General features: G+C 41.3%; 1 protein-coding gene and 1 pseudogene across 8 annotated transcripts in view; one reads left to right on the forward strand and one right to left on the reverse strand.

Annotated features, from left to right (window-relative positions):
• Positions 1-21,538, forward strand: part of SUCLG2 (succinate-CoA ligase GDP-forming subunit beta) — a 626,520-nt gene that overhangs the window by 350,298 nt on the left and 254,684 nt on the right. The gene's annotated exons all lie outside the window — the stretch shown is intronic.
• On the reverse strand, positions 18,052-18,636 carry LOC145520936 (ubiquitin-conjugating enzyme E2 D2 pseudogene; annotated as a pseudogene). Its single transcript, XR_014064931.1, has one exon. The product of XR_014064931.1 is annotated as a ubiquitin-conjugating enzyme E2 D2 pseudogene (transcript).

Below are 21,538 nucleotides of genomic sequence, written 5' to 3' on the forward strand. Positions count from 1 at the left end.
AGGCTTCCCTGTACATCACCAACTCCCAGAGCTTACTCAAACTCATGTCCATCAAGTCAGTGATGCCATCCTCTGTTGTCCCCTTCTCCCCCCACCTTCAATCTTTCCCAGCATCAGAGTCTTATCAAAAGAGTCAGTTCTTTGCATCAGGTGGCCAGAGTATTGGAGTTTTAGCTTCAGCATCAGTCTTTCCAATGAATATTCAGGACTGATTTCCTCTAGGATTGACTGGTTGGATCTCCTTGCAGTCCAAGGGACTCTCAAGAGTCTTCTCCAACACCACAGTCTGAAAGCATCAGTTATTCAGCGCTCAGCTTTCTTTATAGTCCAACTCTCACATCCATACATGACTACTGGAAAAACCATAGCTTTGACTGGATGGACCTTTGTCAGCAAAGTAATGTCTCTGCTTTTTAATATGCTGTCTTGGTTGGTTATAGCTTTTCTTCCAAGGAGCAGGCATCTTTCACTTTCATGGCTGCAGTCATCACCTGCAATGATTTTGGAGCCCCCAAAAATAAAGTCACCGTTTCCATTGTTTCCCCATCTGTTTGCCATGAAGTGATGGAACCAGATCACTTCTGAAATGCCAATACTTTGGCCTTCTGATGTGAAGAACTGACTCATTTGAAAAGACCCTGATGCTAGGAAAGATTGAGGGCAGGAGAAGGGGATGACAGAGAATGAGATGGTTGGATGGCATCACCAATTTGATGGACATGAGTGTGAGTAAGCTCTGAGAGTTGGTGATGTACAGGGAAGCCTGGCGTGCTGCAATCCATGGGGTCACAAAGAGTCGGACACGACTGAGTGACTGAACTGAACTGATGGGACCAGATGCCATGATCTTAGTTTTCTGGATGTTGAGTTTTAAGCCAACTTTTTCACTCTCCTCTTTCACTTTCATCAAGAGGCTCTTTAGTTCTTCTTTGCTTTATGCCATAAGGGTGGTGTCATCTGCACATCTAAGGTTATTGCTATTTCAACCGGCAGTCTTGATTCCAGCTTGTGCTTCATCCACCCTGGCATTTTACATGATGTACTCTGCATATAAGTTAAATAAGCAGGGTGACAATATACAGCCTTGACATACTGCTTTCCCGATTTAGAACCAGTCTGTTGTTCCATGTCCAGTTCTAACTGTTGCTTCTTGAGCTGCATACAGATTTCTCAGGAGGTAGCTCAGCTGGTCTGGTATTCCCATCTCTTTCAGAATTTTCCACAGTTTGTTGTGATCCACACAGTCAAAGGCTTTGGCATAGTCAATAAAGCAGAAGTAGATGTTTTCTGGAACTCTCTTGCTTTTTCAATGATCCAACGGATGTCGGCAATTTGATCTCTGGTAGCAAAAAGTAATTATGTCAGGGGAAGTTTAGATAAATTTATGACGCTCACCATTGGCATTTTAGAGACTCAGATAGTCATGTATTCAAAGTGAATTCACACTCATGACTGCATGGCATTGAGAAAACTGTATTTGTATTTCGATATTTATAACATCCCTGAGCTATTTTGTTTTATTTTTTTCTGCCTGATATCCACTCTCCCCTATTCCTGATATCTAACACCTGAGATTCTAAGAGGACTCACTTTTCCCTACTTTTCTTACTTTTTATTATTTTTTACTTTTAAAATTGCAGTAAAGATGGTATACAATGCTATATGTTAAGGTGCACAACATAGTTATTCATGATTTTTAAGGTTATATTCCATTTATAGTTAGTATAAAATATTGGCTGTATTCCTTGTGTTGTACAATATATCCTTGTAACTAGTTTATTTTAAACATACTAACTTGGATTTCTTAACCCCATGCCTGTGTTGCCCCTTCCCCTCCCCCAGGATTTGTAACCCCTAATTTGTTCTGTATCTGTAAGTTTGTTTCTGTTTTGTTGTATTTACTAGTTTGTTGTATTTTTTAGCTTCCACATATAAGTGACATGACACATATCACTTCATTCTTTTCTGTCTGATTTATTTTCCTTAGGATAATGCCCTCCAAGTCCATCCTGTTGTTGCAAGTGGCAAAATTTGATTCTTTTTTTTTTTATGACTTTTTACCTTCACGTGGACATACAGATGTGGGTATGCATTTGTATGTGTTGTATGAATACATGCATACATGAATGGATATGCATAATATATTCATACAAACCCATGTGTAGTTCATAATATTTTTATATTATTCATAATATTTTCATATTATTTTATGTTTTTATATATCTCTAACTTAGGTGGGGGAGGAATTTTTTAGTACCTTTCCTGGCTCAGTTATAGAACATTCTTCTAATTAGTTCAATAAAATCATGCAATATTTATATAATTCCAGAGCTAATATTCAGCCACTATTTACCAGTACAGTCATACCATCTCTATAGCCAGCACTAATTTTATGGTTGTTCATTCTGCTTGACCAGTGTGCATGCCATACTTACAGCTGGAATTAGCAGCATGACTATATGCTTATACCGCCCATCAGAACCATGTCTCCAGACTTCAGATGAGTCTCTCTGTGACCCAAAATCTAATCCCGCATGTTCAGAGAACATTCCTGCTTCCCCCAGACATGGCTCACAATAATCGAAGCTGAGAGGAGCATGTTCTTTTCCTGGAAAGATAAGGTGAAGAGTAGAACTCTTGTCTCCTTATACCTGCAACAGACTGAAGGCAGGATAAGTTTTTAGACAGAGTTGCATGTTTAAGGTCTCTTATCCTCAATTCAGTCCCAAACAGAGAGCCAGACCCTTGGTCTCTTTTTGCCTTTGGATTTTTGCAGGATTGAAAACAAAATCTTGGGATTTCTGCTCCTATTCAGTTCAGTTCAGTTCAGTCGCTCAGTCGTTTCCTACTCTTTGCGACCCCATGAATCGCAGCACACCAGGCCTCCCTGTCCATCACCAACTCCTGGAATCTAACCAAACCCATGTCCATCGAGTCGGTGATGCCATCCAGCCATCTCATCCTCTGTCGTCCCCTTCTCCTCCTGTCCCCATTCCTTCCCAGCATTAAGGTCTTTTCTAATGAGTCAACTCTTCGCATGAGGTGGCCAAAGTATTGGAGTTTCAGCTTCAACATCAGACCTTCCAATGAACACCCAGGATTGATCTCCTTTAGGATGGACTGGTTGGATCTCCTTGCAGTCCAAGGGACTCTCAAGAGTCTTCTCCAACACCACAGTTCAAAAGCATCAGTTCTTTGGAGCTCAGCTTTCTTCACCGTCCAACTCTCACATCCATACATGACTACTGGAAAAACCATAGCCTTGACTAGATGAACCTTTGTTGGCAAAGTAATGTCTCTGCTTTTAAATATGCTATCTAGGTTGGTCATAACCTTCATTCCAAGGAGTAAGCGTCTTTTAATTTCATGGCTGAAATCACCATCTGCAGTGATTTTGAAGCCCAAAAAAATGAAGTCTGACACTGTTTCCACTATTTCCCCATCTATTTCCCATGAAGTGATGGGACCAGATGCCATGATCTTAGTTTTCTGAATGTTGAGCTTTAAGCCAACTTTTTCACTCTCCTGTTTCATTTTCATCAAGAGGCTCTTTAGTTCTTCTTCACTTTCTGCCATAAGGGTGGTGTCATCTGCATATCTGAAGTTAGTGATATTTCTCCCAACAATCTTGATTCCAGCTTGTGTTTCTTCCAGCCCAGCGTTTCTCATGATATACTGTGCATATAAGTTAAATAAGCAGGGTGACAATATACAGCCTTGACGTACTCCTTTTCCTATTTGGAACCAGTCTGTCTGCCCCTATTACCTTGTGTTAATACCTGAATTCATTGTATTCATATATGAGGGTCAAGGAACAAGGAGAGCAGTGTGTGTCTTAGCAGAGAAGTAGAAGGATGCCTCACCTTCGGGGATCCACATTGGAATGGGGCAGGTTGATGACAGCATACCTTGCCTCTATTTTCCATCAGGTAAGTCTATCAGAATTCAAATCACACACAGTAATTTCCCTCAGCTGAAAGAATAAAGGATTGAGTACCTTAATCTGATTTAAGAGCATATATTTTTAATTTAAAATGTATAATTTTCAAATAGTGAGGACACATGTAAATAGGGAAAACAGAAAATAGGTATTCCTTACCCACCTGAAAATTGGGATCAAAGAGTCACACCTTTGGTGCCCATGTAGAACAGGCTGATGGAAAGCAGGAGTGAGATTATCTGCAGTGAGAGCATCTTCCCTGGACCAAGGGCTTGTTCATGAACAATCCTAATGGGACCATGTGTGGGAAGAGTTACCTAGTATTCCATGTGCGAACAGGCTGGTTAAACTGTATCATGGCTCTGTGGGATGCTGAGGTCAAAGTTGGCTAGTTCAAAGTGATGTACAGTTTTTCAAGGGCGTGCACAGCTGTCCACATCCTAGGACTGAATCCTTTTTGTTGTGTTTGCAAGACTTCCCTGGTGGCTTAGACAGTAAAGCGTCTGCCTACAATGCGGGAGACCCAGGTTCAATCCCTGAGCCGGGAAGATCTCCTGGAGAAGGAAATGGCAATCTACTCCAGTATTCTTGCTTGGAAAATCCCATGGGTGGAAGAGCCTGGTAGGCTACAGTCCATGGGATTGCAAAGAGTCGGACACGACTGAGCGACTTCACTTTCACTCCTTTCACTTGTGTTTGCAGATGCTTCAACCAGGACGCTAACTTATTTGAGAAGTTTTTGCACCATATGAATAATGCCCCAAGGCTTTCAAAGAGAAAAACATGTGCAGCTTGACGCAAAGATATATGGGTTTCAGTGCAAAACATTCCGATGGGGAGATTTTAAAAATTAATTTGTATTTGAGGCAACACAATATGGAGTATTTGAGGCATTTAAGAATTTTAAATATGAAGGAGTGTGCTGAATGAGGAAGCTGTTTATTTGAAATAGTATATCAGAGTTTAGAACAGGTGGGGAAACTCAACTTTCTTTTTTTAATGAAGAAAATGTTGCAAAATTGAGTTTTGCTTTGCCCACACAGGAGCACTAAGAAACCAAAGCAGCAGCCTTCAACTCTGCTAAAGAGCTCTGAATATGCAATATTACAGTCACTTCTGCACATTCAATGCAAGCCACCATGTGTGTTTGTAAACAACTAAAAGACCCAACTAATCTTGAGCAATACACAAATGAGCCATCTTTGAGAATGCCAGTTGCCTGCTAATAACTTTCTAAAATTGTTCTCCAGCACTAATTGAAATCATAAATCCTTATCACATTCAAAGCCCAACCACTGTATACCATTAGCTCACCACGGTTCTTAATCTTCTTCTTCTGGGGCACTTTCTTGCTGTATCCTCCCTCTTGGAGCAGCCACATTTATTATTACAGTTCAAACACCTGGCAGTATCCCTGCTGGAGAGCTATATAACATCTTTCTAAGCACGTCACTATGAGGGCACGCTTAATAGGAACATCTACCCCAATCCCATTGGAACAAGGTCAAAAAATGTCAGAGAAATATATTTTCGCTCATTTCATCCTAGATGCCTGTAGATAACACAGATCAAAAGAATATTTAAATTCTGTTTTGTTAAGACAGGCTACTTGCGTTATATAGTGGAGCAGGTAGGAGGTTATGGTTGCCTCTAGACAATTTGCCAGACAAGAAAAATGGCTTTGCAGACCATCTGACAGCTTTATTCTTGTGGCTCCGGCAGAAAAATAGGCAAAAAAGATTGCAGAGGCGGCTGAGTGGAATACAACACAACAGTTCAGAAAAATATTAACTGGTTGTAAAATGAGTGGGAGGATGTAGTAAAGGAACTGGCATTTCAGTTATATAAAACCACTTATTACAACATTTTTATAGCCAAATTATACTCCTTTTCTGTGCTGTATCTTTGGGTCTGTTGCCCGGAATAGATGGGAAAGAATCTTTCCACAAGGCAAGGAATGTTTATGTGGAAGGAAAGAGAAGGAGCAGCTATGAATCATTTTATGGATGAATTATGTTTATTATCTCAAGAAAGATCCCCTGGAAGTTTAGGTCTGATTTTACAGTGGACTGTGCGCTTTTACAGATCTGTTCTGACCCTATTTATTTGCCTGCACAACCACTCCTGGGCCTTCTAATGGACACTTGTAATTAATGTGGAATGCTCTGATACTTGTATTGAGACGAGTCCACTTGGGGCCTTAAAAAGCCGAGACAACAGTGAATACCTTGAAGTGGAAAAGACAGACTCCATAAAGTATTTTCTGAGATGATGGCCCACCTAATAGAGTCATCTTCAGTTCATCGCTTTTAACCAGCCTCTCTCATTAAACACAGAAGAGAAATTGGCCTCTCAACTTCGATGCATGAGACAAATGCTCAGGGCTGGGGCAATGGGATGACCCAGAGGGATGGGATGGGGAGGGAGGTGGGAGGGGGGTTCAGGATGGGGAACACATGTAAACCCATGGCTGATTCATGTCAATGTATGGCAAAAACCACTACAATATTGTAAAGTAATTAGCCCCCAACTAAAATAAATAAATTAAAAATAAAAATAAAACATACACACACACAAAGTAATAAGGACCTGGGCATTTCCTGATGAAGCTCTTTTTTTGGCATAAAAAGTGAAGAACACAGACCTTGCACCCTCAGCCATAGTACATCTTGTAGTTGTAAGTAGTGTCTGTTCAAAGAGAAAAATCCATAATTAAATACTTGGGAAAATACAGGCTGATACAGGATTAAGTAGCTTTTCATCCTGCAGGACTTCTCAGGTCTTTGGATATCCTAATATACATTTCAGATCTTTAAGACAGGAATATATGCATTTCTGATATTTATTTTACCACAGAGATCGTTATTTTATGGAAACTAGCATGTGGCCAGTGTTCCTTTGGATACTGTAAGGAGTAACGCACTTTTATACAAGACTCTCTTGTACAAAAGAGTCCTGGATAAGAAGTCCTGATACTTTTAAGTATCAGGCAGATTTAAATATTTGCCTTTTAACATTTTTTTTAGAGTTCTCCGTTGTCTCCATTTATCATAGAATAATGATCAATGCCTTTATTTATTTACATTCAAAAATCACAGATGATCTAGTCTTGTATTTTCTCCCTTTATGACCCATTATGGAGCTTTCTTTGCCTCTCACACTCTAGTCCAATTTGTTCCTTGCTTTTCTCTGTATATACTTTTTACCTCTCACCTCTATATCCTTGAAGACAATACTTCCTCTTTCTGGAACAACAAGCTATCTCTTACTTCTACCTATTTGGGACCTAGACATTTTTCCACAATCGTGCCAAATGCCACCTTCCGCAAATCCTTTGGTTTTGCATTTGGAAATCATTCTTTCCTGCTTTAGTGTTTGCTATTGTATTTGGTGTGGACCTCAGCCTTCCAGTGTCCTGATTGTTTGCTAATTTCTGAGTTCTTCTGCATGCACACGAGTTGTTTGAGGCCAGGGACTACGTAGTCTTGTCTTGTTCGTCTTTGGCCATAGAGCCTGTTACATTGTCAAAACAGAATCTAGGTCAAGCTAAATTAAGATATTTAACCCCTAATCCCCATTTTTACTTGGCTTTCTCTCTTCAGCTTCCCTGCAATGTTTTTGAAATGGGCCAGACCGTAGGATGATGACACGTTCCACCTTAGAGCTGGCCTAAAACGACCCTTGCAAGTCTGAGTGTACTGTGCTTTGCTTCAGTGTTACACTGTCTATTTCATACATCCATGGCTGACAAGGTGCTCCTGACTGGGGGACAAATTTCTCAGGACTTTGTAGTTTATACAGAATTGCTCTAGACTTACACACATAAGGCTGAGCCTAGAGGGAGATGAACTTACAGGAGGTCTAATTCACCCTCTGTCTCAGGTCTAGCAAACACACATGTGCACAGATGTGTCCCTGATGAAGATGCTGTCTCCAAGTTCTTCCTTTACTCAGTCTTTGAAGCCCCTTCCTATGACATTCAGGATGACAGAGCCTGTATAATCACAGTCTTCTCAGCTTTTGTTCCATGAGACTTCTTCACTGAGTACTGGCTTAGCAAGTTCACTCCATAGAGGCTGGTGGCAGAACTCATTTCCCACTGCTGTGGGACTTGGGGCAGTTCACTTCTTCTTCAAAGTCAACAATAAAGAGAAAGAAACAGACTCTAGTAAGATTACACTGTAGTGTGATCAACATGTCCCATCCCCTTTGCCTTGTAACACTGGTTGGAAGCCCAGTCAAAGGTCCTACCCACCTTTGAGGGGAAGGGATCACACAAATGTATAAATATGGCTGCCATGTTACTGCCTGTCCTCCACAAGAGGGATGATAGCAATAGCAGTGGTTTTGTGGGTTGTTGTGGGGATTAAACGAATTAATACAGAAAAAGTGCCCAGTACTTAGTATGTGTCCTGTAAGAGTTTTCTGTTTCTAATCATACCTGTGAATGGAAGAGCAAGCTGGGTTGGAATGAGTGAATGAATGAATGAGTGAATGGGGATACATTCAGGATTTATAACTGGGTAGATTTCCCAAGCAAGCTCTTTGCACAGGCTGAATTCCTCAGTGGTTTCAGATCAGCATCTGTGAGCTCTGTCGTGGGTGGTGTTGAATGTCAACTGTAGGTGGGTATTACTTGCCTTAGTCATCTGTAACTAATTTCAGGCACACACTGTTTTCAGGCAAATGTCGGTAATTGCCATTTTTGCTAATTGTGAGAATGACTTGTTTGCCATCTTCTCTCACAACTCTAAGAATGTGAGTTGGGAATCAAGGAGTGGGCTTGAACGAATTGGCTTCTTCCTGTGTGAGAAACTGAGGTATCAGTTTGGTGCCATATGCTGGCTTGTAGGCAAAGTTCAGACAATCATCGAGCTAGGAATCAGCTCAGAAATGCTGTGGCCAAGCACAGGATCCCTGGTCCACAGACAAAGTATACAAAGAATGGATGTCCTTATTTTAGCTGAATGCATTTTCTGTGCCAGACTTTGTGCTAGTTGCTCAGGGAACAAAGAGAAGGAAACAGACAAAAATCATGCTTGTGGAATTTTTACCGTATGATTCCTGAATTCTTTGACATGCCTTCCATTGAGAGGGAGGAGGAATTTATGTCTCCTCTCCTTGAATCTGGGCTCTATGAATATTGACAAATAGCCTATGGCAGAAATGATGCTGTGCCAGTTTCTAATCCCAGATGTTAAGGAATTTGCAACCTCCGTTCCCTATCTCCATGCTTGCTCTTGAAACTTTGTCACCATCCCACTGTGGAGAAGACCTGTGCAGATGAAATGATAGCCAGCATCACCTGCCAGCCATGAGAGGGTGCCATCTCAGAAGTGTATCCTTCAGTACTAATAGAACTGACACTACATGGAACAGGGCTGAACTGTTCCTGTGACCTCCGACTCAAATTATCACTGTTGTTTTGAGTTACTACATTTTGGGCTAGCTTGTTCTGAAGCAATAGATAGCTGAGACAATGCCCTTACAGTTTGAAAGAGGAAACAGAGACTAGTCAAAGCCTCAAACTGGCAACCTATATCTGTATGATGAGATCATTGCTCTGCAGGATAAGAACATCCGTGAAACCATCAAACTAGGAGCCTCTGACTTAGATTGTACTGTCAGAGAGGGTTTCCCTGAAGTGATGCTTGAGCTGAGATTGAAAGAAGCTAACTGGATGGAGGTGAAGCAAGAAAGAGCTGTGGCAGGGCCTCATGGTGTGCAGGAGCATGAGATATTTGAAGAGGGAAGAAAATCAGTGTGAATTCGGGGGAGATATGGGGTGCAGGGGGTTGAATCAAGGAGCTGCTATCAAGATGGGCAGCATCCAGGTGTTAGAGTGGGCTGGTCCCCATGTTGGACAATACTCTGTATTCTCACAGGATGAGACTGTAGGGCTCACAGGCATGTATCAGATGAGTGGGAGGGAGAGTGGAGAAACTTGACAGGGGATTTGGTAAAACTTGTACATCTTTGCCTACCAAATGCAACCCATCGTGAGTGACCTCAGTGATTGCCTGGGGTGGGGGTGCTTGATTCAGTAAGGAATTGTTTCCTGACAGAGTAAAGGCCGAAAGACTTTTTCTGAAGAGTTCTAACTCTTTTTCCAAGCTGCTTTTTTCAGCTGACCTAATTCAGTAGCAATGTCACCAGGAGTTTTTAATAGATTCACAGGGGCTAGTATTTCACAGACTATTCTCTATTTTTACATCTTTACAGTGAAGACATTTTTCCTTACAGCTAAGCATATTTGCTGGAAATTTGGGCTGCTTTCTCTCCTCTTGCCTCTGTTTAGACAAGAAAACATAGAACACAGGCCTTGATATGTGTTTCATTCATGTGTGTGAGAACAGTTGCTTCCACTCTGTTCTGTCCTCCAACTTTTCCAATTGTCCCTTATCTTTCAAGCAGCATCTCCTGCTGTAACCTTCAGATTCACCCCTTCCTTCCTTCCCACACCCACAGCATGTCCACGTCCCTTCAAACCTGAGTCTCCACTTCATGTGTGTGTGCTAAGTCACTGCATTGTTGTCCAACTCTTTGTGACACTATGGAGTGTAGCCTTCCAGGCTACTCTGTCCATGAGATTCTCCAGGCAAGAATACTAGAATGGGTTGCCATGTCCTCCCCCAGGGGATTTTCCTGACCTACAAATCGAACCCGAATCTGTTGCATCTCCTGAATTGGCAAGGAGGTTCTTTACCACTAGCGTCACCTAGGAAGCCTCCAGCTTCATGTAAACAGCAAGTATGTTTTTGTGAACCAGACACTAAGTACTAGGGACTCAGGAGTTGATAAGTAGAGTAATCTGACCAGAGCAGTGGTTCTCAACCCCAGCAGCAAGTTAGAATCACTGGAAGAGTGGAGGGCAGAGGGAGGAAGTGGGGAGCATTAAAGTATGTCAGTGCCTTTAGACCTATGCACAAAGTCTGATTTTATTGGTTCTTCACTATTGGAGTAGGAGACTACAAATAAGATAGAGAAGTAAGCTAGAATGATCCATGTGGTAATCAGTCAGACTCAGATACATAGGTACGAATTCATGTCTGGTTTACTACAGATACAGATAGTTATGGGCCTTCCCTGGTGGCTCTAATGGTAAAGAACCAGCCTGCCAATGCAGGAGATCTAAGAGACACAGGTTTGATCCCTGGGTCGGGAAGATCCCCTGGAGGAGGGAATGGCAACCCACTCCAGGATTCTTGCCTGGAGAATCCCATGGACAGACAAGCCTGGTGGGCTATATTCTGTAGGGTTGCAAAGAGTCGGACACAACTGAAACAACTTAGCATTCACAGATAGTTACACTTAGATAGATAAATGTATGTATATTCATATATATCTCCTTGCTCTGCCAGCTGAGAGGAAATATTTATAGAAGCAATGAAACCCTAGTAGCAAAGAGTACATCTAGACCCAGATCTTGGTGTCTAATTCCATTTTCCAGTAAAAGGACCCAGTAGTCCTTAAAGAAATGGCTGATGTTAGAATTGGGGCAGGAAATATACAAGATGAGCCTGGAGCATCTTGTACTTTCAAAAAGTCTGGAAATACACAAAAATTGAACACCCCCAAACCCCACAATGATGACAGTATGTCAAAGTGGCACTGAAAAAGCTTCCAGGGGCCAAGACTAAGACAATTAGAGCAAGAAAGTTAAGTAGTACTGATTATAACTCAAAGTATAAATATCCATGAATGAGTTCATAGTGGCATACATAAATGACTCAACAAACAAATAAATGGGAAGAAGAGAGAAATCAGAGAACTCTCCCATGCAGAAGAACTCCAAACTATCTACAGTTATACTTTCCTCTCAAGGAAGGGGGACCTAACTCCTCATTCTTTAAGTGTGGCCTATGCATAGTGACTTCTTTCCAGATAGAGTATGCACAGAGAGGAAGAGTATAACTTAACAGGAAAGAAATCTGACAAATAATACCTCAGCCAGCAAGGTAATCAAGGTTAACATCAATAACAGTAAGTCTTGCTGAGTGATATACCATTGACACAATATGGTGCAAATAGTACTTTACCTCTGTCAGCTTCCTCCTAAAAAAAAAAAAAAAAAGCCATAACTTCAGACTCATCATGAGGAAAAATCAGACAAATCCCCTTTGAGTGGCAGTCTATAAAATACCTAACTCCTTGAAACTGTCAAGGTTGTAAAAAACAAGGGAAGTCAGAGAAACCGTCATAACCAAGAGGAGCCTAAGGAGAAACATGGCATGCCGTGCAAAGTGGCATCCTTCTCTAAGGAACAGTTTTCTTTAACAGAATTGAGAAGGATTTAGTTGAAGCAAAAAAAGTATATTGAAATCAATTTTGATTAGATGCTCTCTAATAACATCACCATGAGTGATTTGGTATTCTTCTAGATATATATTTTTAAATTTTCCATTATACAATTGGAATCATGCATCACCTACCATTTTGAAACCTATTTTCACAAATGGTCAGTTACAAATTTTCTCCCATTCTATAAATAATCTTAAAGCATAAAATAAGAACTTTAATCGCTGAATGATGTTAATTGCTAAATTTGCTCGAAAATACAGGGAAGGAAGAAAAAAGGCAGGATAAAGGGTAAGGAAGAGCACAAGTAGCCTTAGGTGGTAACAATGGCTGTAACACTGATGTCAGGAGTGCCTGACTCGCTGATGTGGTGGGAGTTTGGCAGGCAGAGGGAAAACTATTCTTCTTGCTCCTCTAAATCCACTTTTCTGTGGACAAAAGGCTCTAGAGAAATCATTTCAGTGGTTCTCATTTTATGCCGCAAATGAGGAGGAAGGCTATTTACCAGCAAATTGAACAGCTTCTTCAGTGCCATGTTTTTTCTCTGTCTCATTAGATGGATATTCCAAGGCTTAGAAAATAGTTGGCGGTATTGGACAATGCAGTTAGGTCTTTTTAGAGCTCCAGCTTTTTCAGTTCAGAGCCACTTCTTGGCCCATTTTTTAAATGGTAGTGTCTAGGAAAGAACTAGTTGAGAGAATACTGGTTTTCCTGCCTGTGCTCAACATATATTAAAAGTATATAAAAAGTCATCAGTATGATATGGTAGTTGACCCCATGATGCAAATCCTCCATCAGTTTCTATGCTTCCTCTCCCAAAATCAAGTTCCACAGTGCCTAGGCATACTCTTTCTTCACAGAACAAATTGTACTTGAGATATACTAAGATATACTAATCTTGGCCTGGGTTAGGTTGCCTAGGTTTACATAGTTAGGACAATGCTTATATTTTTTTGTTAACCACAATTTCTTCTCCTTTTGGACATTTGGAAGGAAAATTGAAGGGAAACTTTGCTTGAGTGGGTTGCTGTGAGTGGAGACTTATTTTTGGCTGTCATAACAAGGACATTTAGAAAACAATGAGTGTTTTCATGGGGAGTGAGGGAAGCAGTCACGAAAATGTGGGACCAGTACAGATTTGGGGGTTTTGAGTAGCATGTGGGTGACTGCTGACATTTGAGAACTTGTATCTGGGGTGGATTACAGATGAAAAATTATACATGTAGGCATTTTAATTGGCATCTAGTAATGCCAAGTCAATAACCAATTCAATATGGTGAAAAAAAAATCCATAAGTTGATTAGTCCTTTTGAGAAAGATCATAGATCATTTTAAGAAGTATTTTGAGGTGTTGGGTAATATATATGATCACTGAAAACCAACCTTTTTGAAATGCTAGAACCTCAAATTTATGGTGGTTTTTTTTTTTTTTTTTCTTTTGTTTTTTGGCTGTAAGAAAAATTTCAGAATCCTGTGAGTCCATCTTAAATTCCACCCCAGGAAGTTTAGTTAGAGAAATAATTTAAGGCTTTTCTTAAAAATTACGTTAACTCTCGAGAGATTGGTTGACTAGATTACATAAGGAAAAAGAGATATGAAGATTTAGATTCAGATAGTCACTTCATTACTATGTTGCTATGCAACCACAGAAAAATGCAGAATCATAGGCAATTACATGTCAGTGTGGTAAGTGATGGTGATGTAGGAACAGAAATTTGGGGTTCAAATCCTTGCTCTCTCACTTTTTAGCTATGTGACTGCAAGCAAATCAGAGAACTTTTCTGAACTTCAGGCTCGTCTTCTATAACATGAGGTAGTTGTGCTGTGTTCTGTGCTGTGCTTAGTTGGCCTCAGTCGTGTCTGACTCTTTGTGGCCCCACGGACTATAGCCCACCAGGCTCCTCAGTCCATGGGATTCTCCAAATAAGAATACTGGAGTGAGTTGCCATGTCCTCCTTCAGGGGATCTTCCCAACCCAGGGATTGAACCTGTATCTCTTCCATCTGCTGCTTTGCAGGTGGATTCTTTACCCCTGAGCCACCAGGGAAACTCCATAAAATGAGGATATTGATAGTGAATACAAGTATTACAATCTCTACCATGTTATCATAAGAATGAAACAAGAAAGATATAAAAGCCTGATGTAGAAAATGTAATTACAATATTAAATGCTGGTAGAGACCCCAAATTGGTGTTGCTCTGTGGTTCTAGTTCTGATCAAGAGAGATTTAAGAACTTAGAAATGTGTTATTTAATAGTGAGTTGTTTTCTGGTGTTACTATTATTCACACAAAGCCAGGCTAATGCTGTCTCTAGGGCAAAAGGAAGAGTTTTGTCTGTAGGCAGTGTCCTATGTTGGAGGAAGTCTTGCAGAAGACATGACCACCAGTTGACTTGTGAACTGGAGCTGGGCAGACAAAGGCTCCACACACCTGCCTGTATCCTTGGAGTCCCCATTTTCTCCACAGTGGGAAATATCCTCAAGAGACTAAAGTGTTGTTGAAACCATCTGGACTGAATATGTAACTGAATCCAGTTTTAAGGTCTCATATAAACTTTAAAGATTTGGCAGGTGGTTACAGAGATCTCCTTGTCTTGTGGTCACTCAACACAAGCCTCAGATGTAAGTTCCCTTGCTTGTTGAAACCTGCCACCTACTAATCTGGAGTAATCTGCCTCTTTCTTTGATCTCCATGCCCTCTGTGTAGGGGGCCAGTTTGCCAACCAACACCCCACCAGAGTGGCAAGGAAGTATTCAGAAAGGTTAAAGGGTTTGCAAATGAAGGCTTGATGGGGCCAGGCACTCAGTTGCAGAAAGAGAGGTTGTTTGTGGTCACAACAGTAGGTCTTGAATTGACAGGTGGTGCAGTGAATCAGGCCTTGTCCAGTATTCTGTTTGGCCTAAGGGCTAAGGAAAGGGATTCTTCCCCATAACACTCTCTAAATGAATAACCATGAAGTCCTTACCAAGAAGGCAACATTGACTAGGCCAGACCCCACAGCCCTGACATGAAAAAGAGGCCAAAGGGTCCTACAACCAGAGCTCCCAGGACATGGGTTCTAAGAACACCTTCCCCCATTTCCTATGGTCACTTAAATCTTTCTAATTTACACACTTTTGTCTTATATCTTCCACTACTAAAGTATGAGTTCCTTGAAGAGAGGCATGTGACTCGGTCATTAGGAAGAAAGCATGTGGCAATTGAGGATAAAATACTTGATTTAGAATTGGAAAAACCAAGTGCAAATCTCATCTCCAAGCAGTGAGGTTCTCCAAATTTATTATCTGTATCATTTTAGGCAGTCAGTTCAGTTCAGTCACTCAGTCGTGTCCGACTCTGCCACCCCATGGACTGCAGCATGCCAGGCCTCCCTGTCCATCACCATCTCCTGGAGTTTACGCAGACTCATGTCCATTGAGTCAGTGATGCCATCCAACTATCTCATCCTCAGTCGTTCCCTTCTCCTCACGCCTTCAATCTTTCCCAGCATCAGAGTCTTTTCCAGTGAAGCAGTTCTTCCCATTAGGTGGCCAAAGTATTGAAGTTTCAGCTTAAGCATTAGTCCTTCCAGTGAATATTCAGGACTGATTTCCTTTAGGATGGACTGGTTGGATCTCCTTGCAGTCCAAGGGACTCTCAAGAGTCTTCTCCAACACCACAGTTCAAAAGCATCAATTCTTCGATGCTCAGCTTTCTTTATAGTTCAACTCTCACATCCATACATGACTAGTGGAAAAACCATAGCTTTGACTAGACAGACCTTTTCTGGCAAAGCATTGTCTCTGCTTTTTAATATGCTGTCTAGGTTGGTCATAACTTTTCTTCCAAGGAGCAAATGTCTTTTAATTTCATGGCTGTGGTCACGATCTACAGTGATATTGGAGCACCCAAAAATAGTCTGTCACTGTTTCCATTGCTTCCCCATCTATTTGCCATGAAGTGATGGGACCAGATGCCATGATTTCAGTTTTCTGAATGTTGAGTTTTAAGCCCGCTTTTTCACTCTTCTCTTTCATTTGCATCAAGTGACTCTTTAGTTCTTCTTCACTTTCTGCCATAAGGGTGGTGTCATCTCCGTATCTGAGGTTATTGATATTTCAACCGGCAATCTTGATTCCAGCTTATGCTTCATCCAGTCTAGCATTTCTCATGATGTACTCTGCATATAAGTTAAATAAGCAGAGTGACAATATACAGCCTTGATGTACTCCTTTCCCGATTTGGAACCAGTCTGTTTTTCCATGTCCAGTTCTAGCTGTTGCTTCTTGAGCTGCATACAGATTTCTCGGGAGGCAGGTCAGATGGTCTGGTATTCCCATCTCTTGAAGAATTTTCCCCACTTTATTGTGATCCACCCAGTCAAAGGCTTTGGCATAGTCTATAAAGCAGAAAGCTCTTAAACCCCCCGAGCCTTATTTTCTGTTTCTGAATATTGTAGTGTCTAATGGGATAATTCAGGTTTTTTTTCTTTGCAAGTTTACTTAATATTTACACTAAATGCTGAAAAATTTATACTTCATACCTTATATGTATTCACTCATGAAGACCCAGTGAGATTCAGTATTATTCCATTGTGCAGATACAGTCATTGACCATCTTGCAGAAACAGCTCTAGGCTCAATCACTGGTTGTTCTCAGTCCTTTTCTATTTAAACTTTCTCGCTAGGTGTCCTTATCTGCCCCTGTGGCTTTAAATATCATCTAGATGCTAAGGACTTACAACTTAATATATCAAGCCCAAACCACTCCCCTGAGCCTGGGACCCACATACCCAGCTGCACCCTCAATATCTAATAAGTATCTGAATTTGACCTAGGGTGAGCCCCTGGTATTCCTCCTAAATGTACTTTTTTCCATTTATACCTTCTTGGTGAGTAACTCTGTTCTTTCAACTGCTCAACTCAAAAACCTTGGAGTCATCCATGAACCCTTAGTCTGACCTCCCACATTCAGTCTTTCAAAACATCTTGTCCACTCTACCTCTAAACCCCTCTTGTCTGGGCTTCTTTAACATCTGTCCTAGCCACCATCATCTCTTAACTGGCTTTATTGTGAGAGCCTCCTGACTGGTCTCCCTGTTTCTGACCTTGATCCATGATGGTCTGTTCTCAATACAGCAGCCAGGGAGATGCTGCTGGAAGGTGATTAGAAGGTGTCCCCTGGGCTCTGCACCCGCTGATAGTTGCCCATCTCATCAGAGTAAACTCCGTGTCCTCATGTGATGTGAGGCCCAACATGACTGCTACCTCCGCTTGGCCCCAGGGCCCCATCCCCTGCCAGCTTTGCCCTCCTGGGTCCTTCACCAGCCTTCTTGCAGCCTTGATGTTTCTCCAACACATCGGGCACATCTTTTCCTTAGAACCTTTGTGCTCACGGCTCCCCCTGCCTGGAATTCCCTGCTCCCAGATACCCACATGGCTCCTTCACTTACTTTCTTTTTTTTTTTTTTTTTTTTCCATAACTGTTTTGAGTTTAATAGGATTTCACTTAAAAGACAATCTCCTACAGGTCAGTGGAGCTTTTCTTCCCCATCCAAGAACACACTATACCCACCACCCCTCACCTTGCCGTTATCCAAATTTAAGTCAATAAGGAAAGCTTTTAGTCTCACACCTAGGTTATGCCTGGAGAACTGGCTTGTCACACACACACTTCTCTGCTAGGAGGCAATGTTGGTACAGAAGTACAGTATTTCTAGTTTGTTGTTCCAAGTATGTACAACACTCAGCACTGCTGTATCAGGTAAACATGTGCACAGGGGAAGATGAGGTGTGGCCTCATAGAAAGCAGTCAAATGGAAATTAAAAGGACTTTCTCTTTCAGAGTTCCCAATCTTTATTTGTAGAGGTTATCCAATAATTTTCTTAATTACATTGCATACTTCTGAGTCCATTCCCGAGCTATTCTGTTGTACTTTTCTCTATCTGTTTTGTAGATCCAAGCAATCTCAGGCACTAAAGGATCATCTGGATTGGGATCACACAACAGAGAACAGATGGACAAAAGTACTTTTGAAATAATTAGTGCTGGAGACCACTGTGACTGTAGAATATCAAGACAAATGCTGCCATTACTGTTAATATTTGGATGATAAATTCTTGTTGTAAATGCAACCTTAGGTGGTTTGAAGGGGTAATCTGTTGGGAAATGAATTGTCAAGAAAAATACTCCACCCTGATAGGGACTGTCATTTGGCCCCATTATTGTAGCTTGCCAATGGAACATATCATCTCCAACGGGATCTGCTGAACACTGTGCTGGGGGGTCCCGTGCCAGGTCATTCAATTCCTTGTGGATTCTCTTCAGAGCCATCGTGGGAGGTGGGTGGCGGCGGCCCGGGGCGGGGACGGGGGCAGGGGAGGGACGGGGAAGGGGCGAGGGGGCGCGAGGCCGCCTCAGTGATTGCGGATCGGCCGGAGAAGATGGGGAGTTACGGAGAGCGGGGTCGGCAGGACGGACTTAGAGCCGGGGCCAGCTCGGCTCCTGAGCCTGCCGCAGCGGTCTCCGCATCACCCGGCGGCCCCTTTATGCGCTGCCGCCCGCCCGAGCCGCCGCCACCTCTTCACTCACTTTCTTCAGGCTCATCTCATGCCTTCTCAGCAAGGTCTGTCCTGACCCCCCTTTCTAGAATACCAACTCTAAAACAACCCTCCACATTCCAACCCCCTTCCCTGACTGACCTTTTTCCTAACACCCATCATTGCCTAAAATATTATGTACTTTGTTTATAGTAGAGCTTTCCCTCTAGGATGAAAACTCCACAAGAGCATACGGGTACCCCAGTGTCCAAAACTGGCCATGACACTTAGTAAGTGTCCAATACATATTTTTGGAATCAGTGAATAAGGAAACTAACTTTTAATCTCAGGGAGATTAAGAATTGTCCACACTCAAAAAGGTCTAAACAGGAACTCAGAGAGTTCAGTTCTCTCAGAGATAGGGACAGGCAGGATTCAGGCCCCCACTGACTCTGGTTCACTCATTTCTGAAAGCCCCTGAAGTGCTCTTCTTGCCAAAGAAGTGTTTTTTAAGAACTCAGAATGAAGATGCCCCTGTGAATAAGACCCACTGGGATGCCTGGCACATAGCAGGCTGACAGTGCTAACTCCTGGAGTTCCAAATTCATAGCCCTTGACATGGTCTGTCAACTTTCACTGCCTTCAATTCTAAATTTGTATGATCTTAGCATAATTAGCTCAGTTTTTGTCATTCCACAACTGCTAAGTATGCAGTGGCTGTGGTGTGTTATGGCTTCTCTTGGAAGCAGATGACATATCATGAAATATTTATTAAAAATAACAAGTGCAGGCTTTCTTAATTATTACCACTGACTGCTTTCCCCTCCAAGTCCGGGAGAGGTGAGTCTGTTTGACGGAACTGCTTGAATATGATAATTTCCTTTTGATCTTTCATTTTCCTCCTATGCATTAGGGTGCACTTTGTGGCTTCTTTGAAAATCTCCACTCAGCCTCACTGGCTGCTAGTTTATTTTCCCCATTCTACACTGCCTTTTGCTTTATCATTTACATTTCTTAGGCTGTTTCAGATGAATAAATATTGCTCCAACTGCTCTAGCTTAATATAACTATTATTGCTGTTTAACTCTCTGTTCTAGAATTAGCCAGAAAATACACACTAGGGTTGTTTCCTGTTTTGTGTATTAATATTAAAAAAAAAAAAAAAAGAAATCTTTCTCTGGGATCCCTAAAGTTTATTCTTGGGAGTAGAGAGACAAATCTTTGGACACGAGTCCATGACTTCAGTTCATTGCTACCGAGGACCCATTTGTCACTTAAAGGAATCACTAGTTCTTGAGGGGGCAAGTCAAGTTAGGAAGTAAGTGTGCTTCAGCCGCTTGTTACTCCTAGGAGAAAGATAGCTGTTGAATTCACTTGGTCTCCCTCTTGTTTTCAATCCTGGGCCGAGACCTCCCTTCTGTCTCCTCCCTGTTTCCTTCCTTTTTATCTTGTCCCACGCCTCCCTTCTCATGTGAATACAAGAAACTTAATTAGTGAATTTTCACATGTGACCAGGCACAGGGTGTCCCACCTCCACCAAATGTAACCAGAGAATAGAATGCCTGTTCTTCATGAGAGTTCTAAGTTCCTTAACTAAGCAGCCACATTCAGTCATCCCTGAAGTTTCCTTTGCCCTTTCTCCACTGTCCTAAGTCTGCCTTTTTCTTGGAAAAGCCAGGGAAATTGGAATGGATAGAAACTTTTGCAGTAAGATCTATTCATTTATATTCAACTAATAAGGAAAGTAGAAGCCAGCCCATTTCATAGATGGAAAAGCTGAAGAACTGAAAAGCTAAGATCTAAAAATTCAGGTAAAAATTGAGGGTAATTTAGAGGGCATATTTAATACATACCAAAGAATACATGTGATGCAGCAAGACATAAAGTACAATAACAAAATGATTAGAATAGTATTAGACCATTGAATTTACCTCTGGAAGCCCCAGAGCCAACTACTATCCTAAATTTTGTGTTCATTATTCCTCTGCTTTTTACCAAATAGTATTAGTACTTCTGTACACATTTATAGGAAATAAATTATTAATGTTTCATTTTTGTTATTTTCAAGTACTATAAATGATAACATATTGTAAGTAGTTCTGTGACTTAATTTTTTTCACTCACACAACTCCATCATAACCAATACATGCTGTCAAAAAATTCAGCTACATAAAATGAAGTATCATATTTCTTCCAGATTAATGAAATGATGAACAAAATCCTAAAAAGCTCATGGGCTAGAATTCTGGAAGTCCAGACGCATAGTTCAGATACACTCTGGTCCTGACTGCTGCTGCTGGTGGTTGCTTGGTCCTTTTTGGTCAGTGGGGACAGTTCTGTAATCTTTATCACCATTGGGAAGTAAACCAGTTGACCTGCAGTGGACTGTGACAAGAATGTTTTTAGATCACAGATTAAGTTTTTTGACAGCTGGTTTTAAATATCCTCATCAGTAAGCTTCTTTCCATTCAGGACAACTTTGATTTTTTTTTTTTTTTTTCAGATTTGTGTTGCTATCTCTTGATCACTAGGGATTTGTTGACATTATTAGTTTTCTCAAAGAACTGACTTTGACTTAGATCATTTCTATTTAAACGTTCTGTTTTTATTTCATTAAAAAAATTCCTCCTACTTCTCTTAAATCTATGTGGTTGTTGTTTCTCTAAGACCTTTAACTAATTGCTTAGTTCACTAATTTTCAGCCTGTTCTATTACATAAGAATCTAGAGCTACACATTTTCTTGAAGTACTAATTTCAGTCCATTTCACAAGTCTTGATT

The sequence above is a fragment of the Giraffa tippelskirchi genome, chromosome 9 (genome assembly GCF_054371585.1).
Source record: "Giraffa tippelskirchi isolate mGirTip1 chromosome 9, T2T-mGirTip1v1.2.pri, whole genome shotgun sequence".
Taxonomy (NCBI): domain Eukaryota; kingdom Metazoa; phylum Chordata; class Mammalia; order Artiodactyla; family Giraffidae; genus Giraffa; species Giraffa tippelskirchi.